General features: G+C 37.9%; 1 protein-coding gene across 1 annotated transcript in view; it reads left to right on the top strand.

Moving 5' to 3' along the window:
* Positions 1–8590, top strand: part of LOC102259232 (PR domain zinc finger protein 2-like) — a 32571-nt gene that overhangs the window by 22267 nt on the left and 1714 nt on the right. The window lies entirely within an intron of this gene.

Consider the following 8590-nt stretch of genomic DNA (forward strand, 5'->3'; position numbering starts at 1 on the left):
TCGCATGCGTGTGTTTCCATCTGTCATTGTTGATTGTGAATTTGGTTGACACTTCTATTATAGAGAAAGGGTGAATAGCAATATTAAAATATTTCTTTTAATTAATTTCCTTTCAATGTGCATGAATTCGTGCATTGGGCCAGTAGTTTTATATAAAGAAGAAAATAAGAACCCAGGTAAAATTTAGAATTTCTCCATTAATTTATTCCAACCTTGGTGTTATCCACTGACTTGCATCAGAGCGCCTCTTATTAATGTAACAGAAACTGCTTATCATTAAAGTCTCATCTTGGCATTTGTTTTTCAATTAAAGCCCCTTACGAACAGCTTATCTTTTAGCAGCCTGGTCTTTTGCCCCCACTAGAACTCCATTTTAAAGCTAATCAAAGACAGTGTTAAATTGCTTTTCTTGAGCCCCTGGTTATCTATCACAGTCTTAAGTCCTCTAAGCTTTCACTGGAAACATTCTATTAAATCAGACATAACAGGAGAAAAACAGTAGAGTATCCTCAGGGTGAATGCACAAAACAGGTTCTCCAAAGAGGAGAACATTCTTTGATCAGTTTCTGGAGGGGAACTGCTAGCCAGGTGAAATGCTGGCCTACATGTAATGAATGCTTCCCTAACCACCCCACACCCACTGAGCAGTCTGCAGGATTCTAAAACAGCTTCTGATGAAAACCTTTCAATTCACTTCCATGGGGCTCAAATTGCTTCTGATGAACACAACTTTTGAATTGCTTTAATATCTTTTTAAAAAAAATAGACTTTTAGAGCACTTTTAGGTTCACAGCAAAATTGAGCAGAAAGTAGAGTTTCTTTATAAACTCCCTGCCCTGCGGCTGTTCCCTGCCCCTGTACACAGCCTCCCCCACTGTCAACATCCTGTACCCGAGTGGTACATTTGTTACAATCGATGAACCTGCATTGACCCATCATTATCACTTCAAGTCCATGTTTTACATTATGGTCCATTCTTGGTGTTCACTCTAATGTTTTGTTTTGTTTTAACTTATGAAGGTTGTACACACTCAGTGCAGAATCACATAAACAATATAGAAAACTATAAACAGGAAAGTAAAAGTCATCTGTGAACATGTTGGTAGACATTCTTTTAACTATTTCTCTGCCTCTTGTTTTTTTCTCTCTCACATACACGGGTATAGAAACAGATGCTTCATGCAATTGACATCAGACAGTACATGTAGTTTTGTAATGTGCCTTTTTCTTTCAATATGTTATGGATATATCTGTCAAATATTATTTATATCATTGTTTCTTTCCTTTTTAAAAATGTTTTTATTGATTTTTTTTTTTAGAGAGAGAGAGAGGAAGGGAGAGAGATAGAAACATTGATGAGAGAGAAACATCATCAATAGCTGCCTCCTGCACTCCCCCTACTAGGGATCGAGCCCACAACTGGGGCTCGAATCGAATCAGGTGACCTTTGGTTCCTGGGTCGATGCTCAACCACTGAGCCACACTGACCGAGCTACATCATTATTTCTTATGCTGCTTAGAATTCTACTCTGTCTTCCACTGTTTAACCAGTTGGACATTTAAATAGTTTTAATTTTTTCATGATATTAATTCTTTAAATATGGAACTCACTTTGTATACGTATTTGCTGATTTGTCTGGTTATCTTCTTAAGATAAATTCCTAGAAGTATAATTGTTAAGTCAAAAGCTACTTTGTACATTTTAATCTTTGATAATTTTTTTATTTTGTTTTTATTGATTTCAGAGAGGAAGGGAGAGAGAGGGAGAGAGAGATAGAAACATCAATGATGAGAGAGAATCATTGATTGGCTGCCTCCTGCACTCCCCCTACTGGGGATTGAGCCTGCAACCTGGGCATGTGCCCTGACTGGGAATTGACCCTGGGACTCTTCAGTCCACAGGCCGACGCTCTATCCACTGAGCAAAACCAACTAGGGCAATCTTTGATAAATTTTCTTTAACAGACCTCTAGAAGGATTATGCTAATTTATATAAATATCATGAGTGCATATTTCTTCTTAGCTTTTTAAAACCCAATATTAATCTTTTAAACAATGTTTTCCCACATTGTTATAAATGAAAACTGATACTTCACTGCTTCTGTTTGCATTATGCATTCAGGTCACAAATTTTGAGTCAGGAGGATGGAGGGAAGAAGTATAATTGCATTTCAACTAAAATTGAAAGAGAAATTATATCTATAATGAGACTTTTATGTAATTTTTTAAATAAATTTTTTTTCTTTATTGCCACTTTTAAATGAGGGTAACAAGCTCCTCATGGAATTGTTTGGCTACAAATTAGATGGTGTATATGAAATTACTTGATATAGATGTTGCTGGTTCAATAAATATTAGTGGAACCTGAATATCAAAGATGAACACTTGAATTATCATATAGAGTATAAAAACATTTTTTTTTGTAGTTGAGTACTTTTTAAAAGATTATCAATATTCATTTTTGCTTAGAATTTCTTTCTCTTCTAATGTCAGAAGGTATGCGCAGTATTTTGAAACAAACTGGAGTGGAGGATGGATCCTGGAAATGACTTTTGAAAGCTCTCTGAGTTATTTACTCATGCAAACGCATTGGTGGGAAATGCTATGCAAGTTGGGCTAGTGGAGAAGTAGACATCCTGTCTCCCCTTGAGTCCTTTTGACAGTTTAAACAAATGGAAATATAATTAGGTATTGTCTGTCTTCCAGGAACAGATAGGGAAAGGGGGAAGTGGTGTGTAGATCATAGTGTTGGATTCAACAAGCTAGATCCCCAGAGAAATAAAGATGAAAAGGAGCCTTAGACAATATGACAAACTAGAGCCACTGGAATGGAGCTGAGACGCCAGGAGAAGGCCCATCTCCATCTCTAATGTGTTAGAGTCATAGTGGGCGGGGAATCTGTAGACTCTAACTCGGGAGAGGAGGGGGGGCGGGGGCTGGTTTTAGTGAATAAAAGGTTTATCTCAGCAGGAGACTATAGGTATGAAGAGGTGTCATAATTGCCCTGTGTTAACTTCTGGGGTGGTTATTGCAAATTGAGAGTAGGTAAGGACCTCCTAGGCAGTTTATGGTACTTTGCATTAATTGAATAAGATTTTTTTTATTTGTAACATAAAATGTTACAAATTGGAGTGTGTACTAAATTTTGAATTTGTCATAAAAATGTGGAAATAGACTTGCTACATATCATTTGTTGAGTTTGAGCTAGGGTGGGAGTTTCACCTGCCTTTGCATTGTCTTTGAGAAGGGATGGTAGTTGGTTCTCTACTTTCTTTCCACTATCCTAGAAGGTATTACGGCCCTTGTGCAGTCTAGTAATGTGTAGTTTACATTTTAAAAATTCTGTCACATTTTAGTGATTAGGTTCTGTGTGCCAGCTACTGAAAGTAATTGTTTGGAAAACAAAGTTTGACCGCGATAGGATTGTATATAAACACATTTTTTATTGCAGTTCTTACTTATAAGGTTGAGTCTCAAGACAAATGAGAAAGCTACATTATTTTTTTTAAATGTGTATGTGTGATGATGTGGGGAGGAGTAGGAAGAGGAATATTTTAGCTTAGCATTGAGCAGACCTTGGCAGCCTTCATTCAAACTTAGGTTTTCATTCAAAAGACTAACTTGCTCTCCCCACCCACTTCCTTTGTTTGTTTAAGAGTTATACTAAATCAGTGGAGAAAAGGTAGAAAATTTAGATAAGCAGCAGGAAAAAAAATATGGCAACTCTACTTCTCAGAGAAAACCATAATTTATTAACATTTATATTTACATAGTTTCAGATTATTTTTTTCTTCATATAGTCATATCTCTAAAACAAAAATGGTATTATATAAGCCATACTTTTTGTAAATGGCTTTATTTAATCATCAATGTATTGTGACTATCTTTTATACCAATAATATATTTCCACAACTTCTGATTATCTTTGTTTTCTTCTAATTACAAAAACAATGTGTGCTTATTGGAAAAAATTCTTAAAGAATACAGAAATATGTTACAGAAAGTTTCCACATAATTAATCATTTATGCAGTAGTACTTTTTAACATTTACTTAGTATTCTGCTATGTGCATGTATTATACTGTCCGAATCCATAGAGATTTCCATCCAGGAGTGAATTTGAGACAAGTCTACAGTAAACCACACTGCTATGCACATCTGTGTACATACATCCTGGTATGATTGACCCAATGTCTCATGAGACTAATTCCTTTAAATGTATATGCTGGTCAAAGTGCATGTACATTTCAGTGTGTGTGTTCTCAAGTACTGCTAAATTCCATCTAAAAAAGTGACACTAATTTATTCTTTGATCAGCATTACTTGGGGAATATTTGCTTTTTTTTTCCTTTCAAAACTGTAATTGGGTAATGCCAAACAAAGTAAATAAACAACTCTTAGAGTGCAAAATGAAAGCACCTTATTGCGTACAGGTGCAAAAGTAAGAAAACAATATAAACTTACCCATATTTTAAGTAGTTGTGGGTAAATGCCCTTTAAAAACATTTTCAATAGAAAAGTGACTTATAAGTCAGTTTACAGAAGATGAAAAAAAAATCAGTGCTTATTTATTTTTACTTATTTATTTATTTTAAAAAAAATATATTTTATTGATCTTTTACAGAGAGGAAGGGAGAGGGATAGAGAGTTAGAAACATCGATGAGAGAGAAACACCAATCAGCTGCCTCCCGCACACCACCCCCCACTGGGGATGTGCCCGCAACCAAGGTACATGCCCTTGACTGGAATCGAACCCGGGACCCTTGAGTCTGCAGGCCAACGCTCTATCCACTGAGCCAGACCGGTTAGGGCAGTGCTTATTTATTTACTTGAGAGAGAAAAAAACCATCAATGTTGTTCTATTTATATTTGCAGCAAATGTTTACTTTCTAATCTTGGTTTTTTCCCTTAAGAAACAATTGTTACCCGTTTGATAGGTGAAAAAATTTTAATTTGAAGTTATTTTTTTATTATTATTAGGTAGGTTTAATTTTTATCTTCACAAGGTTTTGGCCATGTGTATTTCTTTGAGTTACTTGTTTGCACATTTTTTAAAAAGGAAGTTCTGTCAACATAAGCATTTTAGTTTAAGTATGACTTGGCAGATGCCTTAGTCCATTTTGAACCAAAAGGAACCATACGTAAAGAATTTATTCAAGTGGCATACCTTGTTGTTTGCAAAGGTCAGTATTGACTTGGGAGCCAGGAAGTTGGGCACAGCCTGTGTTGTTAGCCCAGGTGGATGGGTAGACTCTTGATGCCTCCCTCCAGCTGCCGGCTGTAACTCGGTGCGGTTTTCCGGTCTCATCTGTGTCTCGTTGATGTCTGTAGCCATGTCAGTATGTGGGTTGAGAGTGAGTGGGTTTCTCTATCCATTGTGATATATCAAAAGACTTTAATCCAGTGGTTCTCAACCTTCTGGCCCTTTAAAACAGTTCCTCATGTTGTGACCCCCAACCATAAAATTATTTTCATTGCTACTTCATAACTAATTTTGCTACTGTTATGAATCGTAATGTAAATATCTGATATGCAGGATGGTCTTAGGCGACCCCTGTGAAAGGGTCGTTCGACCGCCAAAGGGGTCGAGATCCACAGGTTGAGAACCGCTGCTTTAATCCCAAGTAAGTAAAAAATAACTAATACAGACTGACAGTGTTAAAGACCAACTACTCCATTTTCCTTATCTTATCATGCTGACAAATGTGACAAAAATATCTCTTAAACATTTTAAAGTAAAGCAACTTATATTATTTTGGTGTGTAAGGTTTAATTTTTGCACCATGATGCTCTCTCTCCATAATATATCACTTGGGCGGGGGGGGGCTACTCTTTCTCTTTATTTTAAAGGGAGAGGAGTGTGTATGTGTGCCCTGAGGGTGAGTGTGACAGTGAGTTTTGAAAAGGAGTCTGATATGACATGGGTAACCTCTCTAGAATGGTGCAAATAGTTGTTTTAGTAAACAGCCATTTTTTGAATAAACTCACTGGGGGTACTTATGGGATAGTGACAATATTCTCCTTGGCACTTATGGTGAGTAAATAAACTAACTGCAAAGCCCCTTCCAGCATGGTTCCTGTCACATAGTAGGTGCTTATTAAATGATGGCAGTAATACATTTGTGTATAATGTATTCTTTCATTCATCCCATAGTCATTTATTGAGAGCCTACTCTTTATCAAGTGCTGGTCAAGGTATTGTAGGTACTGCGGGGAGTGAAAAGGCTAAAATGTCTTCTCCTCCTGGAGTTAATACTCTGCTGTAGGGAGACAGTCACTAAGTAAAATAAGTACGTAGATGATCTCATACTTTAAAAGAGCATAATTGCTTTGAAGAAAAGTGAATTGGGGGGATGGGCTGCAGATAGGGAGAGATGGCTTTGCAGTTTTAGCTAGGATGGTCAGAGGAGGGATGGGTAAGTATAGGTCAAGCAGATCTGGGGTTCAACCCATATTTACTACTAATTAATTGAGCGACTTTGGGAAAATTATTTAACTTTTGATCCTCAGTGTTGATGTGTTAAAAAAACAAACACGAATCTGCGGCCTAGGGTTAAATGAGATAATATGGAAAGTGTGTAGCATTATCCCTGTATGGTTAGTGTCCAGTAAGAGGGGCATACCCTGGCAGTAAGGCTCTAGACACAGGCTTGCCCAACGAGTGAGAGTGGAGGGGGAGCTTTTTGTTTCAGAAGGATGGCTGCAGTAAAGGGTTAGTGTGGGTGGGAAAGAAAAGACGTGACAGGAGTCTCGGCTGTGTGTGTAATGGAAGCATCGAGGTTCTTCCTTCCTACAGGGGAAGTAGACGACTTCTTTCGTCTGCTTTGCTTCTGACAGGTCTGTTACCAGTTGATGCTGTAATTTTATTTCAGTGCCTAATCAAATATTTTATAGTCTAGTTTTGGGGAAGTAAAACATGTATATATGTATATGCAAAGTTAAAGATAGTTGCTAAATAGATTTTCTTTAAAAGGAAGGAATGTTAAGTGCTGGAGGCACCTGGGAGAAGGAATTGGCTGAGATCGGGTGATCAGGGAAAGCTGCTTGCAAGTGTAGATTTGATTTGACTCTTGAAATATGGTTGGGTTTTTGGTCTTTTTTTTTTTTTTTGAAGGATACTGATATTTTCCGTTATGTTCCATAGTACCTCAGGCCTGACAGGTGCCCTGGATAGGGAAGTGTTTAAAGGTGAGCTGAGTTTGCAAAAGCATCATACCCTATCACCTACTTGGAAGTTAATGCATCTTGTTTACTCACTAACTTCCTGTCAGCCCTGCAGTGAAGAGACCTGCTGAACTGTGGCGCCTGCAGGACTGGGCGATGTGCACAGCAACCCAGGAAGCCAGGGGTTAGGGTGCTGTCAGCTTATTCTTCCAGCTCTGTCTTCAGGGAATAGAGCTGTCACTTGTCTTTGTGTTCATATTTGCAAAGCATTTGGAGATCATTCAGCATATTTACCATAGCTCTTCAAGTTTAGGAGAAAAAAATTACTCAAGCTCAGATAGAAAAATAACTAATGCGGATTACACAGTTTTTAAAAAAATATATGTTTTTATTGATATGTATATGTATGAGAGAGAGAGGGTAAGGGACAGTGAGAGAGAGAAACAACAATGAGAGAGAAACTTCAATAGGCTGCCTCCTTCAAGCCTCCTACTGGGAATCCAGCCCACAATCTGGGCATGTGGGGTGACCAGGAATCGAACCAGCGACCTCCTTTACTAGTACATTTATATTTAGAGGGAGAGAGAGAGAAACATCGATGAGAGAGCATCAACATCATTCAGCTGCCACCTGCACACCCCTTGATGAGGCCCGAACCCACAACTTGGGCATGTGCCCTGACCAGGAATTGAACCAGTGACCTCCTGGTGCATAGGTTGACCCTCAACCACTGAGCCACATTGGCCAGATGGATTACACAATTTTGGATAACAATTTTCATCTTTTATTTTTTCTTTCATCTGTTGCTTATTTATTTTGTTTCTTTGAAATGATTTTATATAGTATCTCTATATATAAAAGGCTAAGTGACCGGCTGTCTGACTGCCCAACCGACTGACCAGCCAGTACATATGACGCACACTGGCAATTTAAAAATAAACGTTGACTCGCACATGCATAATACATATAAAGCTCTCGCTGGTGCCAATTGCATGCGTGTGTTTTGATCTGTCATTGTGGATCATGAATTTGGTTGTTTTTGTTGACATTCTGAAGCTGAAAGAAAGCAGTATCGTGGACAGAATATGTCTGAAGACCAACTATTGGCACAACATGCCTCTGAAGCTGAAAGAAGCCTGCATTGTCGACAGAATGCCAGCATTTGCAATGACTATTCTAATTATTTTCATTTCGGTGTGCACGAATCCATGCACCGGGCCACTAGTTTTCATATAATGAAAAAGAATTGTCTTAAAAGTTGAAAATAGGAACATTTTAAAGATACTGTCATGCCGGAAGCTGGTCCATCCTTGCTGCTTGACACAGTCGCTGTAGGGAAGAAACATCTGCACAGCATATGTTTCAAGGGACCTGGCATATATGGCATACTGTTCTTAATATGTTTGCTCCCCTACTTATCGCTATG

This window comes from Myotis brandtii, unplaced genomic scaffold, assembly GCF_000412655.1.
Source record: "Myotis brandtii unplaced genomic scaffold, ASM41265v1 scaffold410, whole genome shotgun sequence".
In the NCBI taxonomy this organism is placed as follows: domain Eukaryota; kingdom Metazoa; phylum Chordata; class Mammalia; order Chiroptera; family Vespertilionidae; genus Myotis; species Myotis brandtii.